General features: G+C 41.6%; 1 protein-coding gene across 3 annotated transcripts in view; it reads right to left on the bottom strand.

Annotated features, from left to right (window-relative positions):
* Nucleotides 1–16187, bottom strand: part of ANKRD46 (ankyrin repeat domain 46) — a 34137-nt gene extending 17950 nt beyond the window's left edge. Inside the window, exon 1 of one of the 3 annotated variants that reach the window (XM_066265943.1) lies at nt 16059–16187. The gene's annotated coding sequence lies outside the window, so the exon portion shown is untranslated. Of the gene's footprint in view, nt 1–15587; nt 15671–16058 lie in introns of those variants that run through there. The other 2 variants (XM_066265946.1, XM_066265944.1) reach the window with 2 other exon arrangements.
* Between the last annotated feature and the right edge of the window lie 11653 nt (nt 16188–27840).

Genomic DNA, 27840 nt, shown 5'->3' with positions numbered 1-27840 from the left:
TCATTAAATCCTAACTGCTAGCACTTTAAAATTACTGTTCTTGCCTGACCTGTGGTGGTGCAGTGGATAAAGCATCGACCTGGAAATACTAAGGTTGCTGGTTCGAAACCCTGGGCTTGCCTGGTCAAGGCACATATGGGAGTTGATGCTTCCAGCTCCTCCCCCCCTTCTCTCTCTCTCTGTCTCTCTTCTCTCTCTCTCTGTCTCTCTCTCTGTCTCTGTCTCTCTCTCTCTCTCTCCCTCTGTCTCTCCCTCTCCTCTCTAAAATGAATAAATTAAAAAAAATAGGAAAAAAAATTAAAGAAAAAATAAAATAAAATTACTGTTCTTAAAACCTAAGTACTGTGCAGAACTACAGATATTAATTAGGCAAGGAAAAAGCCTGATTTATAAGAAATCTAGCTGTGAACAAGTAAGAATCTTAACAATTAAAATCCTTCCCAAAACATTAATAATATATAATATTTGTTCAGTCTGCTTACCTTCAGCAGCTATATTTGTCTAATAGAGTGGTCTTAATAATTTTCAAGGCTCAGAGACATTAATGAGTCTAAGGCAAGCCTGTTGTAAGTGGCAGAGGGGGCTTCAAATTTAGTTTCAAATATTTCCAAACTGTCATGTGGCCTCTAGACAGTTATTAAAGCTTTGTTACTTATTCAAAATTGTTTGCAAAACTTCCTGCCAGACCATGTCTTTAGTTGGTAAATGGTCTGATCTGATCTATCATCTGTATCCTGAGAGACTACAAAGTACCTGGCACATTGTTTCTTGAAATGTAGACATAGGAAAACCCAGTGAATCTTTGTTGAATGTACACTCAATTAAGTTCATTGAAAAAGGATTTTAAAGTAACATTTTTCTTATGACTAGTTCTACAGTTCATGATAAATCTTTAAAAAAAATAAATATGAACAAAGAGACAAAAATAAAAGTTACCTTAATCCTACCAACTAGAATGAACTATTATTAATATTTTGGTGCTATGGTCTCTAACATATTTTCTCTGTTATGAACATATAGGCTTAATTCATACTATGTACAGTAATGTTAAACTTTTTTACTTACTATATTGTGAACATCCTTCCATGTTACAGTCTTCTATATAATTTGTAATGGTTGTCTTCTACTGCAAGTATGTACCATAATTTTCTTATTGATTTCCTTAGTACATTAAAAGAGAATTTGCCCTGTATTTTTCCTTTTATAAGGATTTAAATTCATTGACATTTTAAGTCAATCAAAATGGAATCTAAGAGAATAATAAAACAATATTTTTTATAAAACTTTGAGTATCATAATGGGTTCGCAGACAATATATTTAAAAGATATGAAACAAAGCCCTGGCCGGTTGGCTCAGTGGTAGAGCATCGGCCTGGCGTGCAGGAGTCCTGGGTTCGATTCCCAGCCAGGGCACACAGGAGAAGTGCCCATCTGCTTCTCCACCCTTCCCCCTCTCCTTCCTCTCTGTCTCTCTCTTCCCCTCCCGCAGCCGAGGCTCCATTGGAGCAAAGTTGGCCCGGTGCTGAGGATGGCTCCGTGGCCTCTGCCTCAGGCGCTAGAATGGCTCTGATTTCGACAGAGCGACGCCCCGGATGGGCAGAGCATCGCCCCCTGGTGGTCGTGCCGGGTGGATGCCCGTAGGGCGCATGCAGGAGTCTGTCTGACTGCCTCCCGGTTTCTGGCTTCGGAAAAATACAGATAGATCTGACTATAATGTATGGCTATGGAACCAGTCATCTCATTTCTTTATTTGCAAATCATTTCACTGGGACAGCCATCTTAATGCAATGCTTGTTCTGCTCACTAAAAAACTTCCAAGATTCTAGTTTACAGTTCATCTTAAACTCAGCTGGATTAAGGATCTGTGTTTACTTTATGGAAGGCTGTCTTAGAAAGGCTTGAGAAGTAAATTCTCATAGATCATATGGCTAGGATTCCAATTTTTAACTTTTGTCTATCAGAAATAAAGACAAAATATGTGAATATTTATTTACTTGGAGTTCTTAACGTAGGACAAAAGTAGGCCTCTTTCTGAAAGCATGGTACTAAGTAAATTTAAAAAGGAACTGAGAATACTATCCATTTAGGATATCCCAGTACTATGAAGAACATTGGAAAAAGGAAGAATATATGTAAGTAGAACCTTCCAGATTATACTTCTAAGGCTCAAAAATAATTACTAGATGTTCAGTAAGAATAATTTAAAAATAGATCTGGCTCTACCATGGACAGATACATTTTTACTTTATTTCTAAATTTGTGGAGAATTCTCATTCTGTCTTATTTCCAACAGTTTAGTCAAATTTGACTGAGTCTAAAATTCTTAACTTTGGGATTTCTTCATTGTCAACTTTATAAATGCAGTAAAGGTGAGGTTAATGTGAAATGTGTGAATTACAGAATACTACTTTAAGGAAGGCTAGTTCATTATTTTTAAGTTCATATAATAATTAAAAGTAGGCTAATCACATATTAGTAGCGGTTCTTAGGAATCAAAGCTTAATAAAAAGGAAAAAAAAGATTTGTTTGTATATTTGCTATTACTATGAAAACAACTGCTTAGCAACATCTGAGATACATAATATTTAATATTTATTAGGTTATTATCCTCATAAAAACTGTGCAAGGTAAGTACTACCATTGTTCTCATTTTATGGGTGAAAGAGTTGTCACTAAGTTTGTTTTTTTAAGATTCTTTTTTATATAATAAATCAGTTTAGAAAACCTTTCCATCAAAGATTACATAAAAAGCAACATTAGTTCTAGTCCACAAATTATGAATTAACTCCTTACTGTGGAAAAACAATCAATATCTGGAAATGTTTCTTACTTTACAGGAAACATCAGTTTAGCTCATTAAGTCTGAATTAACTCTTTGCAATCATGTCACATGACACAAAATTTAAAAGTGTGAGAAAACAACAATAAAATATTTGGAAATGTTTTCTACTTTATAGGACATGACTAAATTCCTGGACTCACTATTCTCAAGTACTCCTTACTCATTAGAATAGTGGGAAAACATTTGCCGCCAATATTCTTTCCCCATCAGGATAACACCAAACAAGAATTTCTAACATGATTTTCCCGTAATGTTTATATTACTTTATTTTTAACATTATTAAAATTTAGTTACAATTCAAGTTTTAGAAAGATACTGGCTTAAAAGAAATAAAAATTAATTGTTCACAAAGGAAATATTGGTCATCTGGGATATTTTATTTTACTGTAATACCTTTCGATATTTTCCAAAATCTTTACTGTGTAATTTTACTATGTTTAAAATTCTTAGCAAGGGACTTCCTTCCACTGGAAATTTCCAGTTTATACAGTTTATAATAAAGATATTAACTAAGCACTGGGAGCTCAATCTTAAGTCTTTCATGCACAGAGTATTTCTGTAAAAAGTTACTTGACTTCTTTAAAGAAGTTTTTTCTAGCTACAGCAGCATTTTATTGATACAGCCTAATGGTGCCACCTGGTGGTCTACCGGGGCTTTAAGTGCAATTGTAGCCTCTAGTACGGGTACAAAGCAGAAAGAGCACCTCTGAAGTTTCTCTTTAATTTCAGTTACTTCTTATAATTTTTACTAATTCTGAATTTTTGAAAATTCAAAGTTTGATTAAGTCAAATGTCCCTTAAAAAAAGTTTGCCAAGCAAATAGCATAAACATGATTGCAGGCCTATTCTGAAAGCTAAACCTCACTGAACCCACCTTAGCAGATTTCATTTACACAGAATTAAAGTTTTATGAAAACAGCATTCTTGCTTATTCATTAATTCAGTGTTATTTAAAAATATAGAGACTACAACTTTTTAAAATTATTCCTTATTTTCTAAAAAGTCCACAAAATTTAAAGCAGACTTTGCCTGAAGTCTGAAGGTACAAGATTATGCTCCTAGGAGAAACTTAAATATTTCCATGAAATTTCAGAGCTGAAATGGTCATCTAGGATTATCTCAGCCAGTCTCCTTCTTTTACTAGAGAAGGATACTGAGAACCAGAGAGGCTATAACTTTATATGCTACTTTATACACTACCTCTCATCCCCAAGGTTGTAGCCATATTCATGGTGTAAGATGTACTGCATTGTTCATACAAAACATCCATTCTAGTGACACAGGGCAGACGAGGGCGCCCCCTGTACAGCCTCAGAGAAGATCTAATAGCCTTCTTTGATGCGTGGTCTGATTTCATGTGGCGTTATGCAAATCACCCTAGTCTAGAGCTCCATGATATTTAGTTATGGCATAGGTGGACTCTCAAAATTCAAGAACTCCTTACAAATTGTTATTAGACTCACATCCTACCCTATTCATTCCATCAGGAGACCCTGGTAAACAAGGACAGATTAAAAAAAAAAAAGACTGAAGATAGGACTAAGAAACCAACTTAGCCAAACAGCCTTTAAAAATAGCATGTTTATGTATAGTCACAAAAGGACCACCATATGAGGTGTTAGAAATTTCCTCTTTCTTCCCACTGGATATAAGAATTAAGAATGAGACCTTTGGTAGGAAGCGAGTAAAGAGTCTAAGAGAGCTGAGGAGGATCTGAGGCTTTAAGGGTGGTATCTGTAGTCTTTTCCTGTTATACTCCCTTTAGACTGGGGTAACCTATTTTGCGAAGGCATCTTTTTTTTTTTTTTAAAGATTTTATTTATTCATTATAGAGAGGAGAGAGAGAGAGAGAGAGAGAGAGAGAGAGAGAGAGAGAGAAAGAGAGAGAAGGGGGGAGGAGCAGGAAGCATCAACTCCCATATGTGCCTTGACCAGGCAACCTCAGCGTTTCCAGGTTGACGCTTTATCCACTGTGCCACCACAGGTCAGACCCAACGAAGGCATCTTTTGATGCCCAGGAAAAGGAAAGTAGGGAGTTATATGCTTAGAAATGACTCTAGATTCAAGAAAGAGAAATGTGGATTTCCCCCCCCCCCTCAGTTTTCTAGCCCAATTTAGGGGAATAAAAATCAGTAGAGGATTACAGGCAGAAATTGTATTTTTTGGCTGTAACTTTCCTCCTGCTGTCACTTAGGAGCCTAAGATGTGGGGCAAGAAGTGGGAAATGCCAATTTCTAAAGCAGAGCTGAATCAGCAATCCTGATAGCTTAAGTACAATAGTTCTGAGGGGAGGGCACTGAATTAAAAGACTCCTCTTTCTGATTGAGATCTGGTCCCCACACAGCCTCTCTCCTATTTTTTTTTTTTAAGTGAAAGGAGGGGAGATAGTGAGACAGACTTCAGTATGCACCTGACCAGAATCCACCCAGCAACCCTCATCTTGGGCCAATGCTCTAATCAACTGAACTATTTTTAGTGCCTGAGGCTGACATGCTCAGAACTGACCAACTGAGCTATCCTCACTGCCTGGGGCACAAGCAGGAACCAATGAAGCCAATCAAGCCACTGGCTGTGGAAGGGATGGAGAGAGAGAAGGGAAAGAGGGAGAGAAAGGGAAGATGGCTGCTTCTCTTGTGTGTCCTGACCGGGAATCAAACCTGGAACATCTATATAGGCTGAGCCAACACCCTATCCACTGAGCCAGCTGGCCACGGCTGCCTCTCTATCAAAATGGTAGATGGGTCAGTTGGCTCAATTTATATCTTTGTACTGGGAATTTTAGGGAATCTTTCAGAAATGGGAATAGGGGCTGGCAAATTCTTAATGAAGCTATTTTTAACTGACTGCTCAGAGACCTACCGGTCATTATGACCAACAGAGAAGAGTGGTTAGTAACTAGGGATCTGAAGTTGTTGTTTTTTTTTTCCTAAATTTTTTTTTCCTTTTTTCTCTTTCCTGCACCTCTCCGAAGCTGGAAATGGGGAGGCAGTCAGACAGACTCCTGCATGCGCCTGACCGGGATCCACCCGGCACGCCCACCAGGGGGCGATGCTCTGCCCATCTGGGGCATCGCTCTGTTGCAACCAGAGCCATTCTAGCACCTGGGGCAGAGGCCACAGAGCCATCCTCAGCACCCGGACCAACTCTGCTCCAATGGAGCCTCGGCTGTGGGAGGGGAAGAGAGAGACAGAGAGGAAGGAGAGGGGGAAGGGTGGAGAAGCAGATGGGTGCCTCTCCTGTGTGCCCCGGCCGGGAATCGAACCCAGGACTCCTGCACGCCAGGCCGACGCTCTACCACTGAGCCAACCGGCCAGGGCTGGATCTGAAGTTTTAACAGCTACACAGCTCTCAGATTTGCTGTTTTCCAGGAAATGGTTTTTCAACAGTATGTGTGTGTGTGTGTATATATATATATATATATATTTTTTTTTTTTTCCCTTAACACAGTCCATTAAAATTGTTTGCTGGTTTTAGCAAATACAAACTTTATTTTCTTTCTGGTCCTTACTCTCAAAACTATTTAACACAGTCATGTGCTATTTATGACTGATATATATTCTGAGAAATGCATCATTAGGCAATTTCATCATTGTGCAAATAGGGTGCACATACACAAACCTAGACACTATAGCCCAGCAGTCTTCAACCACTGGTTTGTGGACTGGCATTTGAAAAACACTGATACAGCTCACTACACACCTAGGCTATCGGGTATAGTCTGTTGTTCTTAGGCTACAAGTGCGTACAGCATGTACAACATGAGATTAAATCCAGCATAAAAGAAAATAATGAAATCAAGAGATGTGATAAACATTCAGTGTATGAGTCTGATGTCAGATTAACTGTTTTACAGCAAACTTTTATAAGTATACTGTAAACCAGTAAAAGTCATTTATTATCATTATCAACTAGTATGTACTGCTCATAATTGTATGTGCTGTACTTTTATATGACTAGCAGTACAATAGGTTTACATCGGCATCACCACACGCACATGAATAGTGTGCTCCACTATGATGTTACAACAGCCAGCTATGATATCACTCTCTAGACAACAGAAAATTTTTAGCTAGACTGTAATGTTATATGGCCCCCATCAAACATGCTATCTGTTGTTGATCAAAATGTTGTTATGTGGCACATGCCTCAATTTTGTTATCTGTTCCATGACAAATACCAAAGAGATTGGGAATAATATGGTAAATGTCTAAATATAATTTTTTTTTCTAGATGACCTGTCAATAGGAGCATGATGTACTATAAAACTATTAGGAAGAGTGGTGTGGTTTTTTTTTTAAGTTTGAATAACCGCTACTTTAAACTTTTGTTCTTGTACTGAAGAAAATCCTACTGTGTCAAGCAAAAATAGTTATAATAGGAAAACAGTTTTTTAAAATAATTTCATTTAGAAAATTAAATTTAATGGCGGCCCTGGCCGGTTGGCTCAGTGGTAGAGCGTTGGCCTGGTGTGTGGAAGTCCCGGGTTCGATTCCCGGCCAGGGCACACAGGAGAAGCGCCCATCTGTTTCTCCACCCCTCCCCCTCTCCTTCCTCTCTGTCTCTCTCTTCCCCTCCCACAGCTGAGGCTCCATTGGAGCAAAGATGGCCCGGGCGCTGGGGATGGCTCCTTGGCCTCTGCCCCAGGCGCTAGAGTGGCTCTGGTCGCGGCAGAGCGACGCCCCGGAGGGGCAGAGTGGATCCCGGTCGGGCACATGCGGGAGTCTGTCTGACTGTCTCTCCCGGTTTCTAGCTTCAGGAAAAAAAAAAAAAAAAATTTAATTTAATGGAGTGACATTAATCAATAAGAAAAACAGTTCTTTAAAATGCTATCAATATATGGGAACTGATATTTTCAAACGACAGCTCAGATAAGGGCCTAATATCCAAAATTTACAAAGAACTCATAAAACTCAACAACAAACAAACAAACAATCCAATAAAAAAATGGGAAGAGGACATGAACAGACACTTCTCCCAGGAAGAGATATAAATGGCCAACAGATATATGAAAAGATGCTCAGCTTCATTAGTTATTAGAGAAATGCAAATCAAAACTACAATGAGATACCACCTCACTCCTGTTAGATTAGCTATTATCAACAAGACGGGTAATAGCAAATGTTGGAGAGGCTGTGGAGAAAAAGGAACCCTCATTCACTGTTGGTGGGACTGTAAAGTAGTACAACCATTATGGAGGAAAGTATGGTGGTTCCTCAAAAAACTGCAAATAGAACTACCTTATGACCCAGCAATCCCTCTACTGGGTATATACCCCAAAACCTCAGAAACATTGATACGTGAAGACACATGTAGCCCCATGTTCATTGCAGCACTGTTCACAGTGGCCAAGACATGGAAACAACCAAAAAGCCCTTCAATAGAAGACTGGATAAAGAAGATGTAGCACATATACACTATGGAATACTACTCAGCCATAAGAAATGATGACATCAGATCATTTACAGCAAAATGGTGGGATCTTGATAACATTATAAGGAGTGAAATAAGCAAATCAGAAAAAAACAAGAACTACATGATTCCATACATTGGTGGAACATAAAAATGAGACTAAGAGACATGGACAAGAGTGTGGTGGTTACCAAGGGTGGGGGGGGGGAGGGAGGACATGGGAGGGAGGGAGGGAGAGAGTTAGGGGGAGGGGGAGGGGCACAGAGAACTAGATAGAGGGTGACGGAGGACAATCTGACTTTGGGCGAGGGGTTTGCAACATAATTTGATGACAAAATAACCTAGACATGTTTTCTTTGAATATATGTACCCTGATTTATTAATGTCATCCCATTACCATTAATAAAAATTTATTAAAAAAATAAAAAAATAAAATGCTATCAAAAGATAATGACTTCACTGTCTTCAAACAATAGGTGAGAGAATAAATTTCTTATATTTAGATAAATCAAATAAATTACATTATCAGAATTTACAAGCTTTGTATTTGGGACAATGATCTAGGATTATGAAATGTTTAGCATCTTAAATGGCAGAGAAGTACAGAAACAGACACAAAAACAAATTAAAGACCCTGGCCGGTTGGCTCAATGGTAGAGCATTGGCCCAGCATGTGGAAGTCTGGGTTCGATTCCCAGCCAGGGCACACAGGAGAAATGTCCATCTGCTTCTCCACCCCTCCTCCTCTCCTTTCTCTCTGTCTCTTCCCCTCCTGCAGGCAAGGCTCCATGGGAGCAAAGTTGGCCCAGGCGTGAGGATGGCTGCATGGCCTCTGCCTCAGGCACTGGATGGCTCCAGTTGCAGCGGAACAATGGCCGAGATGGGCAGAGCATTGCTCCCTGTTGGGCAAGCCGGGTGGATCCCAGTCGGGTGCATATGAGAGTCTGTCTGTCTACCTCCCCCTGCTTCTCACTTCGGAAAAATACAAGAAAAAAATAAATAAGTAAAAACAAATTAAAGACAAATTTTTAAGTGCAAAGTAACTATTAAACGTACCACTGATATTTCAGTATGTCTTTCCCATTGATACAAAAACAAATAAATCTAAAATAGTTTTTACCAAATACACTGATTTTTCATATCACTTTCCTTCTGTCTTCTCTGGTCCAAATTTGAGTTTTTCATTATATCTTTTCTTTTTTAATTATTTTTATTTATTTTATTTTTTTACAGAGACAGAGAGAGTCAGAGTGAGGGATAGACAGGGACAGACAGGAACAGAGAGATGAGAAGCATCAATTATTAGTTTTTCATTGCGCACTGCAACACCTTAGTTGTTCATTGATTGCTTTCTCATATGTTCCTTGACCGTGGGCCTTCAGCAGACTGAGTAACCCCTTGCTGGAGCCAGCGACCTTGGGTTCAAGCTGGTGGGCTTTTGCTCAAACCAGATGAGCCCATGCTCAAGCTGGCGACCTCAGGGTCTTGAACCTGGGTCCTCTGCATCCCAGTCTGAGGCTCTATCCACTGCGCCACTGCCTGGTCAGGTTTCATTATATCTTATTGGATGGCTCCATGTATGTAATTTATCACGTGAAAAATGATTAACCCAAGAGTTCCTCATACTTCTCACTGTCAAATATCTTTATCTCTACTTCATTCATTTCAGTCACCCTTACCTGGATTTTGCCCTTCGGAACTTGTTTCTACACCCAATATTAACAGTAACTCCCCATTCCGACAGCTAGCTCTGGCTCTCCCACCTTGTCCACTCCCTCACATCTTATGAAATGTCTCCTATCTATATTTCTCAACCTCTCCTTTAGCGCCCTTTTGGTCACAGGGGAAAGAAACCTGTCCACACAATTTTCCCTAACTCTCTCCAGCCAGCTTCTTGTTCCTGCCAATGTTTAGGCAGATGACACTCCCACCTCCACCAAGGAAGAAAATGCCTTTCCTATGCAGAGGACCAGGAATTATAAAAGGACAATGACCACAAGTACACCGTCAGAGAGGAAGACCTGAGGGGATTATGAATTGGAGAAAAGACTAAAAACTTTCAGAAGGAATTGAGAACTGGATCAAATCTCAGTGTCAGGGTTCTGCTAACCCAGTGGGAGTCAACCTGGTCCCTACTGTCCACTAGTGGGCGTTCCAGCTTTCACAGTGGGCGGTAGCGGAGCAACCAAAGTATAAATAAAAAGACAGATTTAACTATAGTAAGTTGTTTTATAAAGATTTATTCTGTCAAACAGCGAAAATCTGACATAAAGTACTTGGTAAGTAATTATTATTATATGCTTTAACTTGCTGTAACTCTGCTTTATAAATTTTATAAGGTAAAGTTACTTCCCTACTTTATAAATCACCATTACTGTGGAACTGGTGGACGGTTAGAAAATTTTACTACTAACAGAGATACAAAAGTGGGCAGTAGCTATAAAAAGGTTGACTACCCCTGAGCTAACCCAAAGGTACCATTTCCCCCTCAATCTAGACAAGGATGAAGCTAAGAAAAATAACCAGTTGGATGCTCATAAGCTATAAAGTGAAGGCAGACTTAGACTTGAATCAAGAGATCTGTGCTCTGTAAATTTATCAGGAATTATTCTTTAGGACAGGCACTGAGGACCAGATACCAACGATTCGCATCTTGGGTCCTGACTCTGCCAATTTCTAGGGTACAGTCTTGAGTAGGCCATCGCTAAGAACCTAAGTTTCCTCATTTGAAAAGCTGGGATAATATATCTGCCTTATCTACTTTGTTTTTTATATGAAGAACTTTGAAAACTATAATGCAAGAAACAAATATGAGATGCTAGTTGTTTTTTTTTCTCTTAGTTTCCAAGTAAAAGTATCCCTTAAAAACATGAGTCTGAATTTAGGGTAAAGGATCTCTACATCTTAGTATCAATGAATAAAATGAATTCTTCCCTGTAGGAGGTCAGGGGTTATAATAAGAACTCTTAAAAGAGTATGGTGCTCCGCAAGGGCAGAATGAGCAAGCAGAGAAATCCAAAGAGACAGTAACAGTAACTGTACATTGGCACATGAATACACAGGGCAATTCTATGAACAGTCCCATCTGGGTATCTTCACCTCTACATCATATCTAAAATCCAACACCCCATAACTACACCCCAACAAAGACAGTACTCCAAATTTCTGTCGATAGTATGTACTAACAACTCTCTAGTAACCCTGGCTTCTAGTCATCATCATCCCTGATGCCTTTTCTCCTGATACTGCCATGAGACACAAAGTCCTGTCAACTCTTCATTCTTCACTGTCTCTCAAATTCTTTTTCCTTTCCATTCACACCACCTCCACTCCTAATTCTGGCTCTAACATACAACCTTTTACATCAGGGGTCCCCAAACTACGGCCTCCGGGCCGCATGCAGCCCCGAGGCCGTTTATCCGCCCCCGCCGCACTTCTGGAAAGGGCACCTCTTTCATTGGTGGTCAGTGAGAGGAGCACATTGACCATCTCATTAGCCAAAAGCAGGCCCATAGTTCCCATTAAAATTCTGTTCAGTTTCTTGATTTAAATTTACTTGTTTTTTATTTTAAATATTGTATTTGTTCCCGTTTTGTTTTTTTACTTTAAAATAAGATATGTGCAGTGTGCATAGGGATTTGTTCATAGTTTTTTTTTATAGTCCGGCCCTCCAGCAGTCTGAGGGACAGGGAACTGGCCCCCTGTGTAAAAAGTTTGGGGACCCCTGTTTTCCATAGTTTTCTATTGCTTTCCTAATGGTCTCTCAGTCTCATTCTTACTGGCTACCTCCACCCCATGCTTTTGGAACATCACATTGAAGCTAAGAACTTTTCAGGGGCTCCAATGGTCCACAGATGACCTCTTACTGAGCCTACTATAATAAACTCCTAACCATTCTCCACTTCTACTTTTCCCTCTGTACAATTTCACCACACAGAACAATCTTCTAAAACCACAAATCACTTCATGTCATTCCCCTGATTTAAATAAGTCAATGGCAACCCCTTGCATTAAAAAAATAATAACATTAAAATCCTTGCCATGGTCGACAAAACTGTGAATGATTTTGCTCCTGCCTACCTGATTTCATCTTGAACCATCCCCACTTCCTGTTCTCTCTACTCTAGTCCTTCTAGCCTCCTTTAAGTTCCCTTTAGCTCTTCCCTGCCTCAGGGTCTTGGTACTTACTCTTCCTTCTACTGAAATGTATTTCTCCTGGACAGATCTTGACTCAACTGGCTCATTCCCAGCACTCAGGTATCAGCTCAAATGTACTTATCCCCACAAGTTACTTCTCACATCATTTGTTTAATTCATCTTGGTTCTTATCATCATCTAGAATTTTCTTGTTTACTTGATTAATCATTTACTATATATCTCTCCCCTTTGAATGTAAGTTCTTTGAGGGCTGGAGCTTGTTTGTCTTGTTCAACACAATCCACAGAGTCTAATAGTGTCAATTATATATATTAAGTGCTCCATCCATACTTTTTAGTTAAATGAAGGTATGGTATAAATATAAAATGCATTCAAATATGTTTTTCAATGGAGCATGGAAGTTGACATTAATGCCTAAATGGCAACAACAGGCATGAAGACACTCTTTGAAATCGGCCAAAGAATATACCTAAACAAAAATGTATGGCCCAAAACGGGACACCAATAATACTAACATCACATTTAAAGAGAAATCATGATCATATGTCTACTTCTTGAGTGCCTTTTAATGTTCAAGAAGTAGAAATTATAAATATTTAGAAATGATAAACCAATATTTTTCACTCCTTCTATAACAGGTATGTACTAGTAGAAAGACAACATTAAAGCAAAATGACAGCATGGGTATTTCAATACTTATTTTATGTAATAATAGCATTAATGGTAGCTATTTTTTAAAATTCAGAATTCATGTTTTAACAAGTAAAATTAAGTGTTCAGTACATCTCAAATTAAAGTATTAGCAACATTTCAGAACATCCAATAAAAATATAAACTTATAAAAATGAGATAAACATATACCATCATCCTAATATAAATTGGCAGAAAAATAAAACAAAATATTATATAAAAATAAACCACATAAAAATAAAGAAAATTGAAATAACCACAAAAAATAGAAAATAAAGCATTGTAAATGAGTTGCTAGCATATTTTTGGTAAATTTTTCCAGATGCTGAAAAATCTCCCTATATTAACACGAAGCAATATAATGGTAATATAATTACCAACTCCTTCATCTTCAAATTGTGTCATCTCTTCTTTGAGATCCCTTTCCTTTTAATTACTTCTTTATATTTGCAGAAACTGAAATCTTATTGATAATGAGCTAGACTGTGTCAAAGAAAACATTTCCCATTTGTCATCTCTTAATTTTATCAGGGTACCTGAATCAATTTCAATACTGTCAATTTCATATTTTGCTTATTTGGAAAGTCTCTGAATATAGTTATAATTATTTTTGTAATAAAAGATTTGCTTTAACAATTGTCTTAATACCTTTTGAGATCATGGAAATACAGAATACTTTAAAAAAACAAATGTACCATTAATTCAATTTGAAAGTTGTAACAGAACATATAATTCCCTCCCTGTATCCCAAGACATAAATACTTAAAGGTTTGTAAAAAAAAAAAAAAAAAAAAAAAAGCCAAAAAACTATACAAAGATATACAGTGTGTCCGTAAAGTCATGGTGCACTTTTGATCGGTCACAGGGAAGCAACAGAAGACAACAGAAATGTGAAATCTGCACCAAATAAAAGGAAAACTCTCCCAGTTTCATACCTATTCAGTGCAGTTCGATGTGGGCTCACGCACAGATTTTTTAGGGCTCCTTAGGTAGCTATCCCATATAGCCTCTACAGACTCGTCACTGACTGATGGTCTACCACAGGGGTCCCCAAACTTTTTACACAGGGAGCCAGTTCACTGTCCCTCAGACTGTTGGAGGGCCGGACTATAAAAAAAACTATGAACAAATCCCTATGCACACTGCACATATCTTATTTTAAAGTAAAAAAACAAAACGGGAACAAATACAATATTTAAAATAAAAAACAAGTAAATTTAAATCAAGAAACTGACCAGTATTTCAATGGGAACTATGGGCCTGCTTTTGGCTAATGAGATGGTCAATGTGCTCCTTTCATTGACCACCAATGAAAGAGGTGCCCCTTCCGGAAGTGCAGCGGGGACCGGATAAATGGCCTCAGGGGGCCGCATGTGGCCCGGGGGGCCGTAGTTTGGGGACCCCTGGTCTACCAGAACGGGGTTTCTCCACCAAACTGCCAGTTTCCTTCAACTGCTTATCCCACCGAGTAATGTTATTCCTATGTGGTGGTACTTCCTTATAAACGCGCCGATATTCATGTTGCACTTTGGTCATGGATTCGAATTTAGCGAGCCACAGAACACACTGAATTTTCCTCTGTACCGTCCACATCTCAACTGGCATGGCCGTGGGCTGTTCCGCTGTATACACGGTGTCACGTCATCATCTGCGCATGCGCACATGCTGCCACATCATCCTACAGAAACTGGGAGGGTTTTCCTTTTATTTGGTGATTTCACATTTCTATCATCTTTTGTCGCTTTCCTGTGACCGGTCAAAAGTGCACCATGACTTTACGGACACACTGTATAATCAAAAATATAAATACTTCACCGTGACCTGTGGTGGGGCAGTGGATAAAGTGTCAACCTGGAACCCTGAGGTCACCAGTTCAAAACCCTAGGCTTGCCTGGTCAAGGCACATATGCGAGTTGATGCTTCCTGCTCCTCCCCCCTTCTTTCTCTCTCTCTTCCTCCCCCCCCTCTCCTCTCGAAAATAAATAAATAAAATCTTTTTAAAAAATACTTTAAAACAGCACTAAATACTAGCACACCAGAATGCTGAGAACCAATACTGCAGTTATTAATGCTAAGCACCTTACATTTAAAATGTAAATAGTTGTATGTGGTCGGAGCCACTGTACTAGACAATGTGGCTCTAATAAATAACAAATACCTGTTTAAGCTAGGAGCTCCTGGTACCACCATTATTTTTTAGGAAATGAGAACTATTCAATTTTTTAGGAAATGAGAACTATAACAATTTTTAGGAAATGTAACTATTCAATGGTATATTATTTTACCTCAATATCTTCATATTCTGAACACTGGGGAGCGTTTTAATGAATAAAAGTATCTTTTTTTCGAGGCAGAGCACCGTTGGAAAATCTGGGGTGCGGGGGGTGGTAAACAACCTGCTTCTCAGCATTTCTCGTTAACCGAGGGGCAAAGGCTGTTTCTAACACGGCGCCCCAGGGCCAGGTGCCATTCTGGACAATTCACTTACATGTCAGCAGCTTCTGCGCACGCCAGGCTGCGGGCTCCTAATAGCCGACCACGTACTGTCCGTGCTAACGCGGCAAAAGCACACGTGTGGCCCAGGCCTGATGACCGGAGTCCGGCCACGGCTCGGCTCGGACCTCAAACCTCCGGGCTCACCGCGAGCGAGCCCCGCCGCGGGCCGGACAACCACGGACAACCCTCCCGCACCCTCCCGCGGACAACCACGGCCTCCCCCGCAGACGCGAACAAGAACCCGCAGGCCTTCCCCGGCCCTCGGGAGAAGCTCGGACCCCGAGCCCGCCAGGGCCTGTCCAGCTCCCTCCGACCACCGAGTAGGTGCGGGGAGCCCGGGCGGCCTCGCTCCTCAGGCCCCTCGGCCAGGCCCCGGGCCGCGTCTCTCCGGCACTTCAGGGTCGGCGGGGTAGGTGTCAGCGGCTTCCACCCTGTGGCGACCCAGGGGCCCCTACCCAGGTACCTGCAACTCCGCGGAGCAGAGGTGACAGCTGCCGCAGCGTCCCGGCGGCGAAGGCGTCGGCTGGCGGAGGTGAGAGGCCGGCCACAGAAACAAGCGGAGCCCCGTCTGGCCAGAGCGGCCTCACGCTGCGGCGACCGGCGCGCCCCCTAGAGGCGGGAAGCCCGCACGGCGGCTCGGCCGGCTCTGAAGAAACACTCAAGAGTCAGCCTTCTCTGAATTAGGCCAAGTACCAAAAGTGTGGCATGGGAGAAGGGAAAGACAATCTATAAGTGTTTTCTCCGATCTGAGTCTGGGAGCATTTGGCAATTTTCAAGTCCTTTTCTAAATAGGCATCCCACCCCCTCAGTTAAATGAAGGCTTCAGAGGCAAGGACAGTCTTCCAAAGAGCTATAGGCATCAATTAATAGTTGCTGGCCGCTAGGTAAGTCTTCTTTATAACCCAGATAGATCTATTAGTAATGGCAATGAGTGACTAGAGTGTTCTAACTCTAAAATATGACTCAGAGTTTTGGGTTTTTTTCTAAAATGGTTTGAATATTTACACCCCTTTTAGGATTCCCAGACTAAATGCAACATACATGTGTACCGCCAAAACTAAAATATGGGTGGTGGGGTGGTAAGAAGTTGATTTACTGAAAATGTATTTTTTCTTTTAGCTTACCAACTCCGGTCCTACCGCCACGACTTCCTCTGCACAGTGGTTATCCCACCTCTGAATTCTGGCACACTTGTCCAACCAAGCCACCCTTAGGGTGTCTCCTGCCCACCCATTCAAGGGCTCTTTCTCAGTCAAAACAGTTTGTTCTTGGAAATGTCATTAACTCCCTAGGATTATTACTGAATTGAGAAAAACCTCTATCAAATTTCTTTCATATAAAAATTTTAAGATTTCATGGCATTTTACATTTTCTTTTGCAGTAACAAATCACAAATTAATCACAAATATTAAATACTCTTCGAATTGATGATACTTATTAACCAATTTGTCATGGATGTCTTCCTTGTGGTTGTGTCATTAACTTTATAATATTTTCATTGATGCCCATAAATGATGTCAAATCAGCCAAGAATTTCAACCTTTCCCTAGTGTTCAAGTGATTTGCTCTTTGTGTGTGTGTATGTGCATGTGTGAGAGAGAGAGAAAGAGAGAGACAGACAGGAAAGGAGATAGATGAGAAGCATCAATTCTTCATTGAGGCACCTTAGTTGTTCATTGATTACTTTCTCATATGTATTTTGACCAGGGGACTATAGCAGACTGAGTGACCCCTTGCTCAAGCTAGCGACCTGGGGCTCAAACCAGAAAAGCCCATGCCCAAGTTGACGACCTTGGGGTTTTGAACCTGGGTCCTCTGTGTCCCAGTCTGACTCTCTATCCACTGCACCACCACCTGGTCAGGCACGATCCGTTCTTAACTTAGCACTGTATGCAAGTGACCATGAACCACTGAAACTTATCCCACTAGCTTTGGCCAGATAGCTTAGTTGGCTAGAGCATCATCCTGAAATGCTAAGGTTGTGGGTACAATTCCTGATCAGAGCACATACAGGAACAGATCAATGTTCTTGTCTCACTCCCTTCCTCTCTCTTTAAAATCAATAAATTAAAAAAAAATTTTTAAAGAAATTTATCTTATTAAATGCAAACCAAAGTATCCCCAGCTGCATATATGCTTAGCAAGAGCCCAAAAATGTGTGTAGTCATTCCATGCTACTCAACCAAAGGAAAAGAAAGCCTTGGGAAATCTAAGTACAGAGACAGCAAACTTAATCAATTATAGTAAAAATATTTTAATTCTGCAAGCTTTAGAGAAACACTGGAGTGTGTGAACAAACTTTCAGAGTCTCTCCCAAGATCTTGGAAGGGGCCTATACAAAGGGAGGATGTATTAGTTCCCTAGTGTCACCAGAACAAAGTATCACAAACTTTCAGACTGAAAGCAACACTAATTACTTCCTTACAGTTCAGGAGGTCAGAAGTCCAAAATTAGTTTCACTAGGATCAAACCAAAGTGTAAGCAGTGCTATATTCCTTCTGGGGCCTGTCAGGAGAATCCATTTCTTTGCCTTCTAGAAATCTGCCCCCACTCCTTGGCAGAGGACTGTAGAGAGCCATTGCATCTGAATGGGTCCAGCCTACATACAGCTGAGAGCAGAGGAAGGGCCCTGCTCGGCCTTGAGTGACCTGGCAGGGCAAGGTCACTAAAACAACTTGGAGGCTGTGTGGTATTGATGCCAGAAGCAGGGCAGCAAGCACACAGTGCTACCACAGGCTCTCGGGGTCATTGTGTCTCCATCAGAGCACAATGTCCCACCTGGCCCAAACTCTATCTGTGTCTTTGTGTTTTCATTAATCCTCTGTCGCCCCCACTCAGGTCTCCACTTCCCGAGCAGGCTGCGGCACAGGACCCCTTCCTCTATCTTCAAAACAAGCAGTGTAGTATCATTTTTCTCTCTGACCTCTGCTTTTTTCCTTGCATCTTCTCTTTGACCCTCAAACAGATCCCTGGATTACACTGGACATATCTGAATAAACCAGAATATTGTCTCCATCTCAAGGTCTTTAAGTTAATCACATCTGCAAAGTCCTTTTACTATGTAAGGTAACACAGTCACTAGTTCTGGAAATTAGAACATGTGATTAGAGATTAGAATCTTTGAGGGGTTGTTATTTAATCTACCACAAGGACCCTGAAGCTTAAACTCCATTCCCTTCAGATAAATGTCACTCTTTTCCTCATTACCAAAATCTATTTGGTCCTGAGTTCTGATTATGAGAGTTCCAATGGGAAGAAATACCTGTAATTACAACTGGGACATGTGTTTAAAAAAAAAAAGAGAAGAGATGGTAGGAGGACAAGTAATGTCCCAAAATATGGGACCTAATTTAAATGGAAGGACAGCAATGTCTTTGAATAAGGGAGACATCTGAGACACAGAAGATGAAGAGTTAATTAAGCAATGAACAAGGGAAGTGTTCCAAACAGAGGGGACAGTATGTGTGGACAGAATGGTGATGTCAGAAGGTCAGTGCGGCCGAGTTGTATCCCTTCCATTAAAGCCTCATCACTTACCACAGTGGATGCCACATAGTAGGTGCTTGTAGTTCTCAACCACGGCAGCACATTACAGTCACCACAGGAGGTTAAAAATACCAACACCAAGACACTAGTTGAGACCAAATCAGACTTGTTTGAAGTATAATTGGCCCAGTATCCATATTTTTCAAAGCATCTAAGGGAATTCTAGTGCACAGCCAGGGTTGAAAACCACTGTGTTAGATACAACTAAATGAATGAATGCATGGCTAACAGAAAACATTGGTTGGGGTACAGTTTTCTTTTTTTTTCTTTCTTGTTTTTCTTTTTTCTGAAGCTAGAAACGGGGAGAAACAGTCAGACTCCCGCATGCGCCCGACCGGGATCCACCCGGCACGCCCACCAGGGGGCGACTCTCTGCCCACCAGGGGGCGATGCTCTGCCCATCCTGGGTGTCGCCATGTTGCGACCAGAGCCACTCTAGCGCCTGAGGCAGAGGCCACAGAGCCATCCCCAGCGCCCGGGCCATCTTTGCTCCAATGGAGCCTTGGCTGCGGAAGGGGAAGAGAGAGACAGAGAGGAAAGCGCAGCGGAGGGGGTGGAGAAGCAAATGGGCACTTCTCCTGTGTGCCTTGGCCGGGAATCGAACCAGGGTCCTCCGCACGCTAGGCCGACGCTCTACCGCTGAGCCAACCGGCCAGGGCTGGGGTACAGTTTTCTTTTGGGAGGTTTTCTTGTATCTAAGGAAAAGAAGGGTTTTGGTTTTATATGTTCAGAAAATGCAGAAAAACTTCCCAAAACATAATTAAATGCTTAGAAGAGACACAAAATGATCTGACAATTATCTCGGTGTAACCAGTTGTCTCTGTAGAAAAGAGATGTGTTGGAATGGGAAGGTGCTTAAAAAACGTATTGTACCTTCAAAGGAAGAAGCATTTCTTCTTGTTTTGGGGCTCTGGTTATATTCCAGAAGGCATTTTGGTTTTTTGTAATATTAATGAATGACCATCAGGGGGAGACATGCTCGGGAAGGGTTCCTGCAGGTGTCCCATCTCACCCAGTGCTAGTGTGAATCAGGTGGGTTTTGTTTGTGTTTTAACAACACCGAGGACCTCAAGACATAACCATTAAATAAGTACGTCACAGAGTATGAGACAAGTAGCATATATTTATCTACACCAGAGTTAGATCGTTTCAGTTCTCCAACAGTTTAAAAAGTTAAAACCACCAGGGAGGAGGGAGGGGAAATGAGGTATGTATGTGTGTCAGGCATTATATTTGCAAAACTAAGAAAAAATGTAAAGACTTAGAGGATCACATTTTCCTCCAGCATACAGCACAACTAGCAATTAAACATTCAAGTAAAACTGTCAGGAAGGGATCTCTTCCCTTTGTTAACTGCAAAGTAAACATCTCAGAGTGCCTTGAATTTGTGGTGTTAGTAAGAAAACATCTGGATCCCTGCAAAGAAAACAGCTTGACTCCTCCTTGCGATGCCATTTGTTGTTTTTTCTTTGCACTTACCCATTTATGCCAGAACCACAGAGATTTTCACACATATATTAGACAAAATAATGTATATAGTGACTAACCCCAATTAACATTCCATTCCAAAAGTTAAGTAAGCGATCATTAGTAAGGGAACAGCTTTTGCAAAGGTTGAAGCAACTACATTGCTTTGCAAAGCCTTTAAAGGTGACTGGTGAGAGGTTGGGTTCAGTTAGGGAAGAAGAACAGCTGTGTTCCATCCTAACAGATTTATTATGGGCATTCCACGCCACACAATTGCAGGAGGAGTCCAGAAAGTGAAGGTTTGGAAGTGGGTGTTGGAGTATAAGATAATAAGTCACAAGCCAGTCTGCCTGAGAATTCAAGGAAGCCAAGCCTGGCTAGGGGGCCACTAAGGTGGAACCACTAAGGAAGAGCTCTTGGATAGGTGTAAGCAAGCTATTGCCTCCATGTCATTGCTGCCCTGTGAGTCCCCTAGCAAGCAACTGGTGGCAGGCCTGGGCTCTGTTGGTCAGCAGGGCCAGCAAGGAAGAAGAACTGAGTATGGGGAGCAGGGGGTGAGGACCAGCTGGAAACTGGGGGCATCTCATGTTTGCACGTCACTGCATCTTTCTGAAAGGACCTTCAGAAGGTAATGCTACTCCCTTGCTCTGTTGTTGTATCAGAACAGCGAGAAACAGACGTTTTGCCACACCAATTAAGTAGCCAAATTAAGGAGTCTTTATTTTAAAGCTGGCAACTGCATGGAGACCTAAGTCATTTCAAGTCATGCGGCCCAAACACAGTTTGGGGCCAGTTTTTAAAGACAAAATCACACACCGGTTGGGGTAGGAAGGAGGGGGAAAGCTCAACAAGGCACGGTAGAAAGGCAATAAATCATGTTCATTAATGTCACTAACAAGCTCATTAAATTTTACTGTCTTATTACAACATTTATAGGATCCATTAAAAAGGAAAAATATTTCTACACACTAAGGCTATAAGCTTTTGAAGATAATAACACAGTAGTGATAAATGTTTCGCATACTTAATAAAAACATTCCTAAATATTCTAGGATTTATGACCTACCCCTGACACCTCTGCAATTTGGCAAGGCCAGGAGTAGGGAGTTTTAAACCTCAGTAAGTTCTGAGGTTAATTAGAGTTTAAAACAAAAGAGAAGTTAAATGAAGTTACTTATGCTAAGAGCCTTTAAAATCACCTATTGCTAAAAACTTTCTTTTCTATATTTCACTGTCTCCCACTTCTCATGCAAGGTTCTTTGTGGGCTAATTCTAAACTGGAACCATACAGGTGAGGGACTCTGAGAAACATAGTACCAACTTAACCAGGTGACACACACACACAAAAACCTAGTACATACATGAGCTTTACAACTCATTTTGCAAATGAGAAAACTAAGGGCCATATAGTTAGGTAACTTGCTGAGATTCACTTTGCTAACTCAAAGCAGGAGCAAGCTACGAATTCAAATTAGGGAAATCATCTTCCATTCCACCATCATGCCTCTCATTTTTTTGTGGAACTTAAATGCTTTTGAGTATTTAAAGAGAATAGTAGAAAAACTTCATGCATCACTTCTGAGCTCCCTTCCCAGGCTAACAGTTTATGAGCAGTTACACCTAAATCAGACTATTTTCATTCCACAGTCTCTGGGCACCTGGGTTACAGAGGCTCTTTGGTGAGAAGATATGCCCGTGACCACCAGATGTCAAAATCCCTGACAGAAGCTATTAGCCTGGTGAAAGTAATATTTTACTTAGAATGGAGGACTTTGTGGACTACGTGAGAACTTGGGTTCCAACGTGTTCAGAAAATGATCTCCCAAAGAACACGGCTGCATATTATTGAAAGAATCAATAAAAACCCTTAGGGTACATAAGAAATGATGATGTTCACGTCTGTGATCATTTATTTTATACTTCAAGACGAGAATCAGAAACTTTGGAAGTCAATAGGTCTGTACACTTCCGCAGAAGCAGACGAGGAAAGGCAACAGGAGATGTTATGGGGAAGCGTACAGTCCAGGCTAACCTTGCCTTCTTAAAGTTCCTTTCTGGTTATAAGTTTCTTTTCTAACCCTTCAATAGTCTCATTTTTTTAGAGACCCTGCTAGTTTAGGATTTGTTAAGTCTGGTAAAGGAGAAGTTAAAGAAGAGCTCATGCTGATCCCAAAAGGCCCTGGGGTGTCTGCTTGGTGCAGATAATGAGCAGCTTGGACAGTTCCTGCCACCTGTGTGGTTCACATGTTCTCTTCAACCCTAGAGGGGCACTTAGTTCACTGCAGAGACTCAGACAGAACTGAAATGTTAGGCTTAGAGTGAGCTGAACTCTCTCTCATGCTGTCTCAAAACAAACGCCTTCTGTCTGATTTTTCAGACAGAAGCGAAGCAGAGCTCCTTCTCAGTCTTGAAATGATACCCCAGGAAGGGACCTTTGTCAGAACTTGCCTCAGTTCTGCTCTCTGCTCAAAACACTGACCTCATGGTTTCATTTCCACCTTTCCCAAATTGTGATGCCCAAATCAGGACAAAGCCAGAAGCTACTCCACTCGGACAACTGTTTTCTGCAAATACAACTGGACTAATCCATCTTTTGATTTTAACACTCCCGACCAACAAGTACGGAAACTTTTGACATTTTTATGGGAGAAAAAAGTGGGTAAGTAACACAAATTGCTCTTAATCTATGCCTTTGTTTTAGGGTAAACAGAATGAGAAGACTTATAAATGATCATTTTAAAAAAAACACCCTGTGGCCCTGGCCGGTTGGCTCAGCGGTAGAGCGTCGGCCTGGCGTGTGGGGGACCCGGGTTCGATTCCTGGCCAGGGCACATAGGAGATGCACCCATTTGCTTCTCCACCCCCCCCTCCTCTCTGTCTCTCTCTTCCCCTCCCGCAGCCAAGGCTCCATTGGAGCAAAGATGGCCTGGGCGCTGGGGATGGCTCCTTGGCCTCTGCCCCAGGTGCTAGAGTGGCTCTGGTCGCGGCAGAGCGACGCCCCGGAGGGGCAGAGCATCGCCCCCTGGTGGGCAGAGCGTCGCCCCTGGTGGGCGTGCCGGGTGGATCCTGGTCGGGCGCATGCGGGAGTCTGTCTGACTGTCTCTCCCCGTTTCCAGCTTCAGAAAAATACAAAAAAAAACAAAAACAAAACACCCTGAAAATAGTATTTTACATGTCTATCTTCCAAGCTGACAAGGTCCACTAAAAAAACAAATGGATTTAGTTGCTTTTTGTGTTTGTTTTTGTTTTGTCAGTAATCCAATAGGATTTTTTTTTCAAGTGACAGGTAAGGGAATTTGCGATAGGGCTGTAAGGTTTTAGGATTTTCCTACAGTTAATTCACTAAGGTCTCAGCCTATCTTCATTGTGATCCTCAGACTACATGTCACCAACTTTAACTTTGAAACAGGAAAAGAGGAGATGTGGAAAGGGAAAGGGGAAAACCACCCAGAGGTACTTGCAAAGGACTAACAATACGTACACACATACTTTCTTCCTATACACATTTTTTATAGTGTTCCCTTTTCTTTACCTGTTAAATCTTGGACTTTTTTTTCTCTATTAATATCTTAGTTAGAGCTACCTTATTTTTTAACTGTATTTCCTAATATGGTGGCCACCATTCATTTAGGGTATATTTTTACTTACTTTTTATTTTTTAAATTGAATTTATTGAGGTGACATTGGTTTGCAAAACCACACAGGTTTCAAGTGTACAACTCAATAAAACATCATCTGCTCACTGCACCGTGCGCCCTCCACTCCCAGTCAAGTCTCTTCCTGTCCCCGTTTGCGCACCTCCGCTCACCTCCACCGAGCCCCACCCCCTTTCCCATAGACACAGCTGTCTATGTCTGTGAATTATGTATATGTTTTTTGGCTAATTCCTTCATCTTCTTTCATCCAGTCTCCTAACTCCCCACCCTTCTGACAACTGTCAGTCTGTTCCATGTATCCATTTCTATTTTGCTCGTCATTTTATTTTGTTTATTAAATTCCATATATAAGTGAGATTATATGGTATTTGTTTTTCTCTGACTGGTTTATTTCACTTAGCGTAATAATCTCCAGGTCCATCCATGTTGTTGCAAAAGGTAAGATTTACTTCTTTTTTATGACTGAGTAGTATTCCATTGTATAAATGTACCACAGCTTTTTTTCCCCACTCATGTACTGATGGGCACTTGGGCTGCTTCCAAATCTTGGCTGTTGTAAATAATGCATATATTCTTTTAAATTAGTGTTTTAGGTTTCTTAGGTTATATTTCCAGAAATAGGATCACTGGGTCAAAAAGCAGTTCCAGTTTTAATTTTTGGAGGTAACTCCACACTGTTTTCCACTGTGGCTGCACCAGTCTGCATTCCCACCAGCAGTGCAGGAGGGTTCCCTTTTCTCCACACCCTCGCCAGCACTTTTGACTTACATTTAAGTCTTTTATCCATTTTAAATTTATTCATTCTCATGTATGATGTAAGTTGGTAGTCTAGTTTTATTTTTTGCATGTACTTGTCCTATTTTCCCAACACCATTTATTGAGAAGACTGCCTTTACTCCATTGTATACTCTTGCCTCTTTTGTCAAATATTAATTAACCATAAAGGCGTAAGTTTATTTTTGAGCTCTCTGTTCTGTTCCATTGATCTGTATGCCTGTCCTTATGCCAGTACCATGCTGTTTTTATTACATCGGCCCTGTAATATAGCTTGATATCAGGAAATATAATATCTCCCACTTTGTTCTTCTTTCTCAAGATTGCTGAGACTATTCAGGGTCTTTTTTTGGTTCCAAATAAATCTTTGTAGTATTTGTTCTAGATTTGTAAAATATGCCATTGGTATTTTAATATACATTGCATTGAATCTTACAGATAGCTTTGGGTAGTATGGACATTTTAATGTTGATTCTTCCAATCCACAAATACATGGTCAGACACTCAAAGAAAGGAAAATGGTCCCTGCTCCAGAGTCAAATCCACTCCCACTGAGTCTTTGCCAGAGTGTCCAACTTTAGTTTACCCAGGAGGGGCATGCCATAGGTTCACGCTGGGTGCAGCCAGCTGTCCCTCCTGCAGGAGCAAGCTCTGCCAGGCAGAGCCACTGGGCTTAGGAAAACAGATCAAGAGAGTATCCTGTTGGGGGTGATGCCAGCCCGCCTGCAGGAGGGGGCTAAGCACTTCCTCTAGGGTCCCAGACAATAGCCTCTGGAGGACTCTCATTCTGAACGTCCCAGCTCTGAGCTGCTCTCCCTTCGCCTGATGAACTGAGCTCAGCTGGGCAGATCTAAGCAGTCTCCTGTTGGGGGTGGTGCCTGCAAGGCTGTAGGAGGGGGCGGGCACTTCCTCTCTTTCCTGGGGGTAGTGCAGGCTGAGCTTGCAGGGGAGATAGCAGTGCCCTCCTTGTTATGCAGCCACACACCCCAGCTCTGGGCTGTTTGGTTCCCGGACAAAAGCTTCCCTGGGAGACATGCTCTAAAAAGTCCTAGCTCTTTGTGGCACTCTGGTCTGCCTGAGCAGCTGAACCCAGCAGGTTGGGGCCGACTAAGTGTTTCAACTAATGGGAATGGTGGTGCCCACTGTGCATTTGAGAAAGGGAGACCTGTCTCCTTTCCAAAGCCACACAGTTTAGTCACCGAGTCTCCATCAATACCCTCCCCAGAAAATGAGAGCCCCAAAGGGCACTGCTGAGTACAGCCAGCAGACCCCTCTGCAGGACAGGGCATGGCAGAGTGGCCTTACCCGCAGTCGGGGACTGAGCGCTGCACTCCCCAGGCTGGTGCTGTGACAATAGGAGGGCTTGTCCCTGGGGAAGTGGCGTCTGGGGCTCCCAGGCAGGCTGAATCCCCACTGATTTTCACCACCAAATGCTAGGTGGGCTCCTCTTCTCATCACAGTCACTCTGGGTTGGAGAACCCTGCATGGGGTTGAGGCCACACACTCCTGGAGGCGGGGGGAGTTGTACAGCCTCAGTATCCCTCCAGCTTCTCAGCCGCCACACCTGGGTGCGGGGGCTAGCCCTTTCTGAGTCTCTGTCCTTCTTACCAGTCTCTGGGTGACTTCTTCTGTAAAGCCTTGTTTACAGTATTTCAGTTCAGCTAGTCATCAGTTGGTTATTCAGGCTGATTGCTCCACAATTTAGTTGTAAATCCAGTTTAGGGCCAGGAGCAGGTGAACGTAGCTTCCACCTACTCTGCTGCCATCTTCCTTATATACATAATTGATATAAATCCAGTGACTTGTAAGAATCTTAGATTTAATATTATAATGCACATTTGGTCAATATACAAAAATAAATTCTGATATGCAATCCTTCTATCTGCTTCCTTAACCTGGTGCTGCACAGGTGCTGGGCTGTAGACCGGCTTGCCCTCTGTGTGTAAGAAAATGGACTTGGAACCTCGTGCCTCTGATGCTCCACCCGCTATTGTGAAGTAACATCTGGGAACCAACTCTAGAGTTAATTGAGTTTTGATTAGAACTTTTTTCCAAGTGTTTGCCTTTTGCAACATATGTGTTTAATAACTGCCATTTCACTTGTTTTACTCATCTTTTTTTTTTTCTGAAAATCAATGATTTGTTCTTCTGAAAATCAATTTCTAAACTTCCCTTGATTAGGATCCCAAAACAGTATATTCACATGATCTTTTCCTTTGCACGCTAGTCCCAACTACAAAGGAGTAGGGCTCCCCTGAAATTCTGCAGGGATCAGTTTCCGGTGAGAAGCAGAGCGCGCATGTGCACAGCAAAGCCGGCTCACATGTACCATTTTCAGTCGGCTGCTCTGAGCGTGTCTATCCCAGACAGCTGCCACATCACAGAACCCATCAAACACGTGCTCGTGTGGACAGACGGAAAACCCATTAGGAAGTACAGCCAACTCTGTGTTCCCACATTTCTGGGATAGAAGCCATATTTGGTGCAGAAACAGTGCAAAAGCCCCAGGGTCAGTGCCTTTAAATCAACTGAACGTCTAACCTCTTCCAAGGTATTACACAAGCAAAGCCCACAGCTCCAGACTTTGCCCGCCAGGAAAGGACCTGCGCGAGGGCTAGACCAAAGACCCAAGTTCTCCGTGAACTTTTTCTAAAGCTCTACTTTTTCTCGCCTGGAAAATTATTATACAAATGATTTACTTCTTAAGAATACAACAAATAGCTATTATAAAGCAACTTATATGCCAAGTGTAATTATACCTCAGTAAAGTGGGAGGAAAGTACGATGGATAAATATATGGAT

The sequence above is a fragment of the Saccopteryx bilineata genome, chromosome 3 (genome assembly GCF_036850765.1).
Source record: "Saccopteryx bilineata isolate mSacBil1 chromosome 3, mSacBil1_pri_phased_curated, whole genome shotgun sequence".
NCBI lineage: Eukaryota > Metazoa > Chordata > Mammalia > Chiroptera > Emballonuridae > Saccopteryx > Saccopteryx bilineata.
This window is presented reverse-complemented; position numbering and strand designations above follow the sequence as displayed.